Source organism: Leopardus geoffroyi, chromosome C1 (genome assembly GCF_018350155.1).
Source record: "Leopardus geoffroyi isolate Oge1 chromosome C1, O.geoffroyi_Oge1_pat1.0, whole genome shotgun sequence".
NCBI lineage: Eukaryota > Metazoa > Chordata > Mammalia > Carnivora > Felidae > Leopardus > Leopardus geoffroyi.
Genome location: NC_059328.1, coordinates 94222383 through 94236002, shown reverse-complemented (window position 1 = coordinate 94236002; position 13620 = coordinate 94222383).

Genomic DNA, 13620 nt, shown 5'->3' with positions numbered 1-13620 from the left:
GCAACTGGTTATTTTGACTGAGCTTTTCTATCATGTTTCCTAAGGGTCTACATAAGGAACTTAAAGTCCCAGACATTGTAAGGACATTGGTGTCACTGTCCAGGGTTATGATAGGCCAGGGCTGGCCGAGGGGATTCTGCGGGAAGCCAGCCGAAGGCAGGATGGGGCTTTCTTTCCCCAGCTCTCTGGTACCCACTGCGGGGAGACCTCTTGGTATCTTCACCCTCAAGTTTTAGTCCCCAGACAGCTTGGTCTCGCCCTACCGTCTCACTTCTCCGAGAAGTTGTTAAGCCCAGAAACATTATGGAATTGTCTGAGGTCACACAGCTAGACGGTGGCAGGGCCCAAACTCCACCCAGCTGTAATAGAGGAGGAGGAGGGGCACAGAATGAAGAAGGCTGATTTTTAAATCCTAACTCAGCCAGAGTCCCTTACTCCTCCCCTCCCGTGTTTTTGGGAGAACCCAAGGAGAGGGGGGGTGCTGCCACACCTTGTGAGCTGGGATGTCTTTCACAGAAGCGGAACACGGTCCTCAGCCCCGTGGGAGCCCTCATCATTTGTTCTAACGGTGAAAAGGGAAGTAACAGAATCATCTTCTGAGGTCCTGGGGGTGGGACTCTTGTTAAAGATCACCCGTGGCCGTCTAAGCAGAGCGCTGAAGGGAGGCACAGTCAGGCAAGACCTCATCATAAGCAAGCACTTCCTCAGTGTCTGGCCGGGCACAGGATGGGGCTCACTCAAGAACTGCCAGGCTGGCTGAGCAGGCAATAAGGATTGAAGAAGGAGCCCAAGAGGATGTTAATAAAATCCACGGTCTCCTCCCCTCATCCTTCCCCCTACCAACCCCCTCCCTACTTCCACTCTGGGGTATCACCCACACCCTCCCCACCCCAGAGCCAGGCTGGTTATTGCTCCCCAGCCCAGCCCCCGTCCCTGCCCCTGGGTGAGGATCCCCACAGAGAGAATCTGGGGCACAGGAAGGAAAGGACAGTCGTGGGCCTCGAGCCCAGAGACATGGAGCTTTTTGAATATGGCCCAACTGAGGAGAAAGCCCGGAATCGCCTCTCTCTTGGACTGTGTTCCCAACCCGTGGGGTCGAGGTTGAGTTTGGGGGTTAGTCGGGAAGATTGACAGGAAAATTTCCTGCCCACTTGACTCACCAGCCCTCAGGTCCCACCCCAAGGGCCAGCCTGCTAGTCTCCTGACTACCTTCTTCCCTAGACAGTCCCCAATTGTCCTCTCTCCCATCACACAGTCACCCACCAAATTCCAGACCCTCCAGCCCCCAGTGGCAGAATCCCAGAGCCCTCACCATCCCCCTACCTCACCACACGCCCATTTCAGCCAGAGAGTGGGTGGGCTGCCTTAGGGCAGGTGTTGAAATGGCAAACAAGCATGTGAGGGAGAGCTGAAGGGGCTCAGCCTGAAGAAGCAGGCGTGAATGCAATCTTCACTCGTGAGGATCCATTACTGAGCGGCCCTTATGCGTCATCCAACTTCATTCTTACAACAGTCACGGGGAGATATCATCACCCCATCTTACAGATAAGGAAGTGGGGCCCCATAAATACCCAAGGTCAGACAGATGGTAGGCACAGGGCTAGAATCCGACTCCAGATCTGACTTTAAGCACCTGCTCCTAACCATCATGCCACACTGCCTCTAACACATGAGAAAGGCCGCGGGAAGGAAGACGGGGCAAGCTTGCTCTGGGTTGCTTCAGAGACAAAGGCAAGATTAACGTGTGAAAGTTACAGGAAATGAGATTTCAGCCCAGCCCAAGGAAGTCTATCCCAGCAGAGAAGGGAAAGGGCTGCCAGAGAGTCTCTCATTGTTAGATGCCTTGTGGCTTGCCGTCTGGCAGTAAGGCCATCGAGGTGATCCTTGCCTTTGGTGCCTTTTAAGATCCTAAGACACTGAGTATGCAAACGGACAATGACCAGGCCATATATAAAAACAGAAGTCTGACCCACAATCTGCAGCAACCACACCACGAAACCTGCCCCTTATCTAAGGTAACTGGCCGGGGAAGCCAGCCTGCCAGAAGTCAGATTGCTACCTCCAGCAACAATCCAGGAAGCCAAACAATAACCCCTATAAACAGCCAGCCCCTTGGGCGCCTGGGTGGCGCAGTCGGTTAAGCGTTCGACTTCAGCCAGGTCACGATCTCACGGTCCGTGAGTTCGAGCCCCGCGTCAGGCTCTGGGCTGATGGCTCGGAGCCTGGAGCCTGTTTCTGATTCTGTGTCTCCCTCTCTCTCTCTCTCTGCCCCTCCCCCGTTCATGCTCTGTCTCTCTCTGTCCCAAAAATAAATAAACGTTGAAAAAAAAAAAAAAATTAAACACTCAGCCCCAAAGAGCCAAGACTTGCTTAACAATGGACCGCCCCCCCCCCCCCCCCAGCTATTTTTGTCCCTACTAACAGCTAGGACCAACCAGAAAGAATTAAGGAAGCCCCCATCACATAGGATGCCTGCTTCTAGTTGGCCCGCGCACAGCCTCCCCACACAAGAGCGTCCAGACAGGACACATCTGAAACCGCCCTCTCCCCCCACCCCATCCCCCACCGGAGAGCCTGCCCCCTCCTCTGCCTGCCTTTCCGTGTCCTCCAAAACTGCCGGTGGCTGACCCCCCTGCTACAGCAAACTCTGAAAACGGGCTTTGTTTCTCTCATTTGGTCTTTGTTTATTCCCACGGTCTTTTCAAGCGCCAAGTAAAATGAACGTGTGTGTGTGTGTGTGTGTGTGTGTGTGTGAGAGAGACAGACAGACAGACAGACAGACGGTGATTTTATGCCTGTGTCAGATCACGTGCATCCATGTGTATAAACCCCCTGTGTTACTGTCGCTTGTGGACCCTGGGCTCAGGCCCCAGCTCATTATCTCCCTGGATCTTGGATAAGTCCCTCATAGAAGGCACCACTGGGGCCCTGTGATGACACATCCCCGGGACCCATACTCATTTCAGGGGCAGATGAGGTGGAAAGTTCCACAGGAGCTCAGATTTACCTGTGCTGACCAGGTCTACCTACAGAAGGCCACTTCCTTGCACCTGAGGCCCCAAGGTCTTCTCAGCACAGCAGGAGATCAACCTACAAGCACAGGGAGTTAATCCCCACCCCACCTTGGGGGACCTGTCAACCAGGGGGACTAGGAGCCAGTGGGAAAATGCTCTAACCTAGAAGACCCTGGAAGAATCTAGCCGCCTACCTCAAAAACACATTCTGTATTAGCATTCCCTCTCTCTCTCGCCTTCCTTTCCCCCTTCCTCCTTCCTGTTTTCTGAGTCGCCTTCCAAATAAAACAGCAGTCACCAAGCCTTTGCCTCAGGGGAGCCCAAGCCCACAGTGTCACTTGCCATCTTAGGACTCCACTTCCCTCCTGTACAAAATCAGAGGTTCTCAGAAGCTGTGTCCCGGGGACTGTCCTGGGAGGAAAGGGACCTCCCCCAGCCAGTAAGGCCCAGCAAAGAGCTCCCCTCCCCCAACCCTGTCTAACAGAGCACCTTCATTTTCTGCTGGCTTGTCTACTGGGGTTCCCTGTGAACTCACTCTTTCAGAGGACTCGTCCTTTGACATGTTAGAAGACGACTAGCCTTGAACATTCCCTCCCAGCCCTGGAGGTAGTCCCAGGAAAGAGAGTCCCATCCTTCAGCCACGCCTGCTAAGGTAGCACCTCTAGTCTGAGGTGACATTACTCAGACATCCTCTCCAAGGACACACACAGAGCCTCTGCCTGTGTCTTCACAAAGTCACATCAAAACGAAGTGCAGGGTTAGTATATGCCCTTGGCTGGATATTTCCAATAAGTTTCTGGACTTTCCCATCTGGGATGGATTTCTTCTTTCTGTAAGAAGATCCCTCAGGCACCAGAAACTTCTCTGGCTCATTAGCTCATTGGTTCCCCCTATAAATGTCAGAGCCGCCTCGTCTCTGGGAGCACAGTGATGTCTTTGAAGTGGCCACGGCCATAACCAGGCCTGGTGCTGCCTCATGGATGGCAGGACTGGGAGAGCTTGGGGACAGTTGGACATCAGCCTCCTCACACACTAATTACTCTCCGTGTGGAAGTAATCTCACAAGATGCCTCAGAGTTGGAGAGCAAAGAGGGCAATTGCTAAAAGGCAGAGACCCAGAAACCGGGAAGCTTATGGTGGGCAGGACCCCCTTCCCTGAGCAGCTCACTTTGGGGCTTGTCAGATCAGGATTCTCAGGAGAGGAAAAGCCAAGGGTCGGTAGTCCCAGCCAGTTCCCATCTGGTCCGGTCTACACAAGCTTCTGTGCAGGTAGAGTTGGACCTTGAGCCAAAAGACATTGCATAATGTCCTCTCACACAATTGCCCCAACAGCCCCACCAGGTGGCTTTGCCATTATGCCCATTTTACAGATGAGAAAATCACAGCTCAGAGTTTTTGTCCAAGGACACAAAATTAGGGATTCAAATCCAGGTCTGTGACTCCAAAGCTCTTTCTTCACGGCCACTCAAGCCACGGCTGGAACGTGCCTCTCAGCTCAGAGAAAGGGCTTGGCTCTGACTAGGGTCTCGGGAGCAGTTGCCCAGCCTCTGATTCCATCAACGTGCTGAGATAACGCAAGCGGGAGGGTTCTGGAACTCATAAACCTGCCATAAAAATGCAATCTCTGCCGTAAAGGCCAGAATAATATAGTTCTAACTTAGACTAATGGGGAGTTAACTCGTTACGTTGTAAGGGGAGTCTCCATAGAGAGCTGAGGGTCATTTGCAGCTTGTACCTTCCAAATCCATTAGCTCATTGGGTTTTCACAGCAACCCAGTAAGTGGATAGGAGCCGTGAGGACCATTTTGTGTATGTATGTATGTATGTATGTATGTACGTACTTTTTTTTGAGAGAGAGAGAGAGAGAACACGCAAGTGGGAGAGGGGTAGAAGGAGAATGAGAGAGAGAGAATTTCAAGCAGGTTCCACACCCAGCACAGTGCCCAATGCGAGGCTCGATCTTACGACTTCAAGATCATGACCTGAGCCCAAATCAAGAGTCTGACGCTTAACCGACTGAGCTACCCAGGAGCCCCTGTATTTATTTATTTTTAAAGTCTATTTTTTTAAAGTAATTTCTACACCCAACGTGGGCCTCGAACTCATGACCTTGAGATCAAGAGTCGCGCGTTCTGGGGTGCCTGGGTGGCTCAGTTGGTTAAGCATCTGACTTCGGCTCAGGTCATGATCTCACTGTTCCCAAGTTCGAGCCCCACGTCAGCTCTGTGCTGACAGCTCAGCGCCTGGAGCCTGTTTCAGGCTCTGTGTCTCCCTCTCTCTCTCTGCCCTTGCCCCACTTGTGCTCTCTCTCTCTCTCTCTCTCTCTCTCTCTCAAAAACAAACATTAAAAAAAAAGAGTCACATGTTCCACCATCTGAGCCAGCCAGGCACCCCCATGAGGCCCATTTTAGAGATGGGGAAATGGAGGCTCAAGGGGGTAATATTATTTGCCCAACGTCAGTGACCAGACCAAGCTTAAATCCCAAGGCCAGTCTCAAAGGCCTGGAGATCATCAATCCAATTTGAATTCTCAGCCAATATTTAAAAATCAAGAGACTTTACAGAGAAATCCTGTTCCTGGTGTCTGTGAAAAGTCAGACAGTCTGGCTTCACTTGGGCCCACGTCCCACATGGGCACAGTTAGCAGGAGCCGAATGGTGGCTGTCTCTTCAGACAGACCATGTGAGTGCTGGGGGTGACTGGGGGTTACTCTCCTGGCCCCCGTAGGGTTCAAGTTTCCCTCCCAGCTCTGTCCCCATCTGTCGGTGTGATCTGGAGAAAATTACTGCCCTTCCCTGGGCCTTAGCTGCCCCTTCCATAAAATGAGGGGGTGAGGACGGCATTCAGTGGCGTTGGAGGCCCCTTCCAGCTCCAGGAGTCAATGCCTAATGCCAGGCTCCAGGCAGGGGAGCCGAGAGCTATAGAAAGCAGAGGGCTCTGCTTCCGGAAAGTGTGTCAGTTGTCTTTTGCCGCATAACAGGTCATGTAGGTAAGGTCTCCAAAGAAAGTAGGAATAGGGCCAATACAGCCCAGTGAGGCCCATAACCACACACGACTGCAGGGGGCCGGGGTGCAGCTGGGGGCGGATCGTCTTCCCGCCCCTAATGGACAGCACCTCCTCAGTATGCTGAGGCCATCCCTCTCTCCCTGTCTCCCTGTCTCCCTGTCTCCCTCCCTCTCCCTCTCTCTCCCTCTCACCAGAAGTGCATCCCATCACTAACATTTTAATTTTCCAATCTGACAAGCCAGGCCTCCTGACAGGATCCAGTCTTTGCTGACGGAGCTACGTCTTTAACTAGAACCTCAATGATTTGTAACCTCCAAAAACATACTCCAGATAAGGGAGGCCGAGGACCAGAAGGACTAGGAGATACACAGAAAATGAAAGATGGGCAGTGGAGGGACTCCCAGCCTGGTTACTCACCCATAACAGTATTTCTTGAGCACCTACTGTGTGTCAGGCACCATCCCCAGTAACTTCATAAAGTAGATATTCTTTTGGAGAGAACGGTACAGAGTAGCAGAATGGTTGTAAGCTTAGAAATCAGCTTTTTTGGGGCGCCTGGGTGGCTCAGTCGGTTGAGCGTCTGACTACAGCTCAGGTCAGGATCTCGCGGTCTGTGAGTTCGATCTCGCAGTCTGTGAGTTCGAGCCCCACGTCGGGCTCTGTGCTGGCAGTGCAGAGCCTGCTTGGGATTCTCTGTCTCCCTCTCTCTGCCCCTGCCCCATTCGTGTTCTCTCTCTCTCTCTCTCTCTCTCTCATAAATAAATATTTAAAAAAATGTTTAAAAAGATAAAAATCATTAGAATAATAATTATGTTAAGTATTCTGTGAAATGCTTCTTTTAGCACAGCTTTTTAAAAAAGTTTTTATATATTTATTTTGAGAGAGAGAGAGAGAGAAAGAGAACATGCACGAAAGTGGGAGAGGAGCAGAGAGAGAATCCCAGGCAGGCTCTGCACCGTCAGAGCCAGGTGCGGGGCTCGAACTCACAAAGCACGAGATCATGACCTGAACTGAAGTCGGACGCTTAACCGACTGAACCAGCCAGGTGCCCTTGAGTACAGCCTTTGTACTTGCAAATGGGAGCAAAATCCCAGCCCACCAAGCTGCCGGGGCATAGCCCAGGTCCCCAGTGAGGATGGGGTCACTCTGCGTGCTAACCTCTAAAAACTAGCCCAGGCCCCTTCAGCTCTGGGAAACACGCAGACAGTTCCTCTTCTCTTACTAGGAACTGTCCACCTGGAAAGCGAATACAAGTGCCCCCCTGCCATCTCTGGCAGGTTTAACCCAGGGGACCCAAAGGTTTAACCAGGGGACCGTGGTCTGTGGGTTGCTGCAAGGAAGCGAAATGTTTGCCGGTGCCTGGAAAAGAGCAGCAAAGCCTCTGAGCCCCAAAATCCCTGAGCAGGATGAGCCTTTTAAACACTTGGGAAGAAACTCAGGTTGGTGTGAGCACCGCGTGGCTGGGGCATCAAAGCAGACGGCTGCCCGAGCTGCCTGCCCACACAGCAGGGCAGGACATCATGCCAGGGGCTCGTTGACAAGAACGGGGCGTTGTTTCTACCCAGTGTTGATGGAATAAGGCAATAAACAGAAACTCTATGGGAACGGGCAGCCAAAGCTTCCTATTGGGTGATAAATCTGAGCCAGACAGTTCCCCACTAAGTCAGCCACATCCTCCTGGAGAGCCCCCAGGAGCCCCTGGCCCAGCTGAGGGCCTGCCTCACTCTCCCCTCATTAAAAAATAATCCTCCCATTTCTGAAGCTTCAGAGAGAGTCAGTGGATGATTGGTTTAATATCAGTCTTTAGGGGCGCCTGGGTGGCTCAGTCGGTTGAGCGTCCGACCTCAGCTCAGGTCATGATCTCGCGGTTTGTGGGTTCGAGCCCCACATCGGGCTCTGTACTGATGGCTCGGAGCCTGGAGCCTGCTTCGGATTCTGCGTCTCCACCTCTCTCTGCCCCTCCCCCACTTGTGCTCTGTCTCTCTCTGTCTCTCAAAAATAAACAAATGTAAAAAAAAATTAATATCAGTCGTTAACACATGTTCTTTTATGCGTAATATTTCATTAAAATAAATACAAACAATTAAATTAAAAACCATTCTCTTGGTGGCAGATTGGGGACCCTCTTCAGCAAAGGGACATTTTCTACTTCTACTTTCTACTTTCCCCCCACGTAAGATTTAGCGACTGGAATGTCTTTGCCTGAGGAGCAAGAGGAGCCGGGTAGACAGAGAGGCATGGCTGGATTCTTCAAGGTAGGAGGGTCTCAGGAAGCAACGGCCAGCCAGGGTCAACTGCATACCATGGGACAGCTGCATGGCACCAGGGACAGGGCTCTGCCCCTCCTGCCTTGGGGAAGGAGGGTTCCCCCGCCCCCACTTGAAGCTGCCCTGCCTGGAGGTGGGAAGCGCCCCGAGAATGGACTGGAAACAGGCGGGAGCACTGCTGTGTGGCAGTGTGAGCAGACACGCGCCTAGTCTTATATCCAAAAATGGAAAAGACTCCCTGGCTGTCTTTAGCTCAATTTCCTCCATCTACCTCCATCCCTCCCAGCCACCACCTGCCCTCACTCTTGCAGCAAAAGCAAACCAGCTTGAGGCCCTCCTAAGTATTCTATTCAATGAGACCTCGGCATACAATTCCTGCCTCTGATAATAAACTAATTCAGGAAAGGCGGAGGCCAGTGCTGGTTGGTTGTAATGGCTTCAAAGAGAAATGAACTGAGACTGAGCCTAAGCTAGCTCTGGGCTCGTGGGAAAGGGTGCCAACATCGATTGGTGATGTCTGCCATGGGTATAGGTTGGGAAAATACTGGCACTCGTGCCATGTATTTTCTAACCAGGGGATCCTACTCGGAAATAATCCTTTTATACTAGAAAATACTCGGGAGATGACAGCCACAGGCTCAGAGTCAAAGGGGTGTCCACTCCCGGTGAGAGAACCCAGTTATGCTTTTGCCTCTGATTACAGAAATGAATTCTGGCGATGCCTTCAGCCTCTGGCACGAGTCACCAGGTTGGAACCAGAATTCTTCCTTCGAGAGCTATGGATGGTTGGTGTTGGGAAAGGGCCCCTGACTCATTTATGCTCGTGGAATAAACTGTTCTATTTCTTTTCTTACCCTTTTGGTAAAGACCAGGGCTGAGCCCTGGAAACTGCCTCCTGGGATACCAGTCCTTTCTAGGGAGGCCACCCACCCTGGCCGTGCTGAGCAGAGGCTGTGATGCATACACATAGGCCACGATCACTCCTACAGGCTCAGGGATTGCCCCCAAACGATGAGACACTCGTCACTTTTCCTCGGTTCATGTTTACCCTCTCAAAATGTTTCTCTTCAACTCAGAGGAATATAAGACCTAGCACCTTCAGGCCTCAAGGTCTCAAGGTCAGTTGCTCAGGTCTCAAGGTCAGTAGTGCCTGTCATTCCCATGCAAGTTCACTTTGAGAATTCTTTTCCAAAGGTCAGTAACTGATTCCCTTCAGGAAGCAGGGACTGGAGTGGCTGCAAAGTCTCCGCCATCCTAACTGGAAGGTGCCTCACCCTCCCCATAAAGCCCTCTGGTTCTAAATTGACTGCAGAGGAGGAAGGGGCCACACTGTCTTTGGGAGTGTCCTTCTGGAAGGGCACTGTATCATGGATGAGTGGTTTCTCTCTCTCCCTCTCTCACTCTTTTTCTCTCTCTCAAAGATGGGCTTTGAACAAGATAACAGCCCCATCTAACAAACCCCGAATAGACTTTGGTAGATTCACAGACAGGGTGTGTGTTACGTGCAAAGCAAGTGGGTACAAACCAGCTCAGTGTCTGGAAGGAGCTTCAGTGTCCCCCTAGGGTACAGCCCGGAAAGGAGGAATGTGACCAGACACAGAAAACAAAGTTGGGCAGGATGTGCCTTGGACAGAAGTTAACGAGCGTGGGGCCAAAATGTTAATATTATATTGCTAAATGAAACAAAGCTGGAAACAAAAAATAACGTTCTGCGTAAGTCCATTTTGCACGTGTGTGGGCAGTGGGGACCGTGTGGGCATGCACATACACACCAAGAAAAAGAAGGTTGGAAAGGAACTAAAATGTGACAATTTCATCCTGGCAAGGAAGAATTGCTAATGACGTTGAGCTTGGTTTTATTTGTTTGTCGCTGGTCTTGGTGGTTCTTTTGTCTTCACTCATTTTCATTTCTAAGTTCTCTGCTGGAGCACGTCTTCCTTTTGCAATAGAAAATGAAGTAAATGTTTCTTTACAATAATTATAAAGGGTGGAAGAGGGAAAATATAAAAGAACAGAAGTATTGGGACTATGGAGAACTATGCTCAGGTCCTCATTCTGCCCCTATGTAGCTGATGTCCTTGTTTCTCTTCTTTGGGTCCCTGTTTCCTCTCCCTAACTCACCTCCCCGGTATGTGCTTAGACAGAGAGGGCAGGGCCGTTGTTTTCATGGTGCTTGGTCTTTATTTGCAGAATAAGGGTGCTCAGCGGTCAGTGAAGGTTGGTTATGGGGCTAGGGAGGGATTTTGGTTTCCTCTACAGAGACTGAGGTCTAGAGAGGGCAGAGGAAAGGCAGCCTGGGGGAACCCAGGAAGTGGTCCAGATGGGAGGCGCCCACACTCGCCATCCAGTGCCCCTCAGCACCTCCAACCCAGGCATAGGGAGTGCAGAACACCGAGGACCACTGGGACTCCCGTCAGCGAGACTCCAGCCCCATCCATGGCCATGACTAATGTCAGGTGACACTCAAGAGTCCGGGACACCGTCTCCAAACAGACACGTTCCTTCCGAACCAGCATGTGTGTGTTTGCAAGTGGGGGGCCAAGCCGGCTGGGCGGGGCAGATGGATGAATCTGCCAGCAAGTTGGTGAGACCTGCAGCCAAGAAGAGTGGCTGAGCCACCATGACAGTGGCACACAGGACACAGGGGGATGCCAGGATAGGGCTGAGCATGGCTCCAAAGGCCTTTGAGAATGCTGCACACCATCGGAAAACCAGTGGCAACACTCAGTGGCCCAGGAGGGCTTGCCAGAAGAAGCAATCTGGGCTCCATTCTGCCATATAAATCTAGCTCCAAAGCACTTGGGTTAATTTCAGCAAGAAATCCCCAGAGCTCCCAACTGAGCACATAATTTCCCCCTTTTTGTGCTGTGAGGAGGGCGGTGAGGAGAGGGGTAGAGAGAGAAGGAGACAGAATTTCCGAAAGGAGCTCTGTGCTGACAGCAGCGAGCCCCAGGCGGGGCTCGAACTCACAAACCGCGAGATCATGACCCGAGTTGAAGTCAGATGTTCAACCGACTGAGCCACCCAGGCGCCCCCAGAATTTCACCTTCTTAATGGATCACCCCGCATCCTCCTCCAGGACTAAGAAAAATAAGAAAAGGAACAGCCAGAATTTCTCAAGAAATTAATTGAAAACAGCATTAAGCAACTCATGAATACGTAATAAGACAGTAATTACTCCTTTCTCAATGGAGGCTGCGTACTCTCCCCCTGGGGCCTGCTCACCCAGGGGCCCTGGCTTCTGGGATAAGGCCTTCCTGCCACCCCCACCCCCCCCAACAGCAGCTGTTCCCTCCCTAGCAAAACGATCCTCATCTGCCTCCCAGCCTAGGGGCCTGGGCCACAGACATCATCTCCATCATGGGTGGCTCTTCTAAGAAAAACAAGAAAAAACTGCCCCTGGGTGTGGCATGCACCTGAAAAGAGGCTCTTTCATGCATTCGTTGTATTTTTCATTCGCGTGTTTGCAGGGGTAACTCCTTTTTTAGTGTGGATGACAGACCAAACTAGAATCCAAACATCTTAGGGCTGGAAGGAAAGTCAGAGAGCGGACAACACCCCCACCCCCCACCCCATGCCCAGCACAGCACCCGGGACTTCAGGGCAATCATTTGGTGGGTGGGAACATCAGGGCCCCGGGGAAATCACAGGACTGGTCATGGTCACAGACACAATGACAGGCCAGGTCCGCTGCTCCCCCGCTGGCTCTACCACATTGCTTTCTTCAGTTCTGTTCAATAAACCAGAGAGAAGTGAAAGAGGCAACAATGAACAAGACAGAGCCCCTGCCCTCAAGGGACTGGTGGGAAAAACAAGGATATAAAGGACTGTGATGTTAGAAAAATAATAAAACCTACAAATAAGGCCACAAGAGAACACTATGTCCTCCGAACATCATTCACTCATTGTTTCACACGCCCACCCAAGGATTACTCAATTACCGAGGGGAATGTATTTCTGTTTGACTTGGCTGTTTACCACTAAGGGCTCAAACTCTGTGAAATTACATATTGACTTGTAGATCGTGTCCAGTAAATATATAAATAATTTCAGGGCGCCTGGCTGGCTCTGTCAGAAGAGCACGCGACTCTTGATCTCGGGGTCGTAAGTTCAAACCTCACGTTGGGCATAGAGATTACTTGTAAAAATTAACTTAGGGGTGCCTGGGTTGAGTGTCCGACTTCGGCTCAGGTCATGATCTCACAGTTCGTGGGTTTGAGCCCTGCATCAGGCTCTGTGCTGACAGTTCAGAGCCTGGATCCAGCTTCAGATTCTGTCTCCTTCTCTCTCTGCCCCTCCCTCACTTGCTCTCTCTCTCTCTCTCTCAAAAATAAATAAACATTAATTTTTTTTTAATTAACGTACAATATATATATATACGTATACGTATACATACATATATGTATGTATACGTATACGTATATATATATATAATTTCTATCGAATAGAAAAGATAACACCAAACATTGATTTTATAATTGGCCTATAGAACATCAACCAGTTTTGTTTTATTTTTTAATTGTGGTGAAGTACACATAATATAAAATTTTACCATCTCGGGGCACCTGGGTGGCTCAGCTGGTTGAGACTCTGACTCTTGATTTCAACTCAGGTCATGATCTCACAGTCCTTGGGCTCGAGCCCCATGTCGGTCTCCACGCTGTCGACGCAGAGCCTGCTTGGGATTCTCTCTCTCCCTCTCTCTCGGTCCCTGCCCCCCTTAAAAATAAATAAATAAACGTTTAAAGAATAAATAAAATTTTACCATCTTACCAATGCTCAAGTGTACATTTCTGCAGCATTGGCCATTCACACCGTGGTGCAACCGTCACCACCGTCCATCCCCAGAACTTTTCATCCTGCAAAACCGAAACTCTGTGCCCATTCAACACTAGCTCCCCATTCGTCCCTCCCCCGGGGCCTGGCAATCACATTCCACTGTCTGTCTCCGTCAATGTGACTACTCTTGCACCTCAGAGAAGAGGAAGCCTCTGGATTTGTCTTCTGGCGGCTGTCTTATTTCACTCGGCACAATGTCTTCAAGGTTCATCCATGTTGTGGCATGTGTTGGAATTTCTTCCCTTTTTATTGATTGATTTATTTTTTTTTTTTCAACGTTTATTTATTTTTGGGACAGAGAGAGACAGAGCATGAACGGGGGAGGAGCAGAGAAAGAGGGAGACACAGAATCGGAAGCAGGCTCCAGGCTCTGAGCCAACAGCCCAGAGCCCGACTCGGGGCTTGAACTCACGGACCGCGAGATCGTGACCTGAGCTGAAGTCGGACGCTCAACCGACTGAGCCACCCAGGCGCCCCTCTTCCCTTTTAAAGC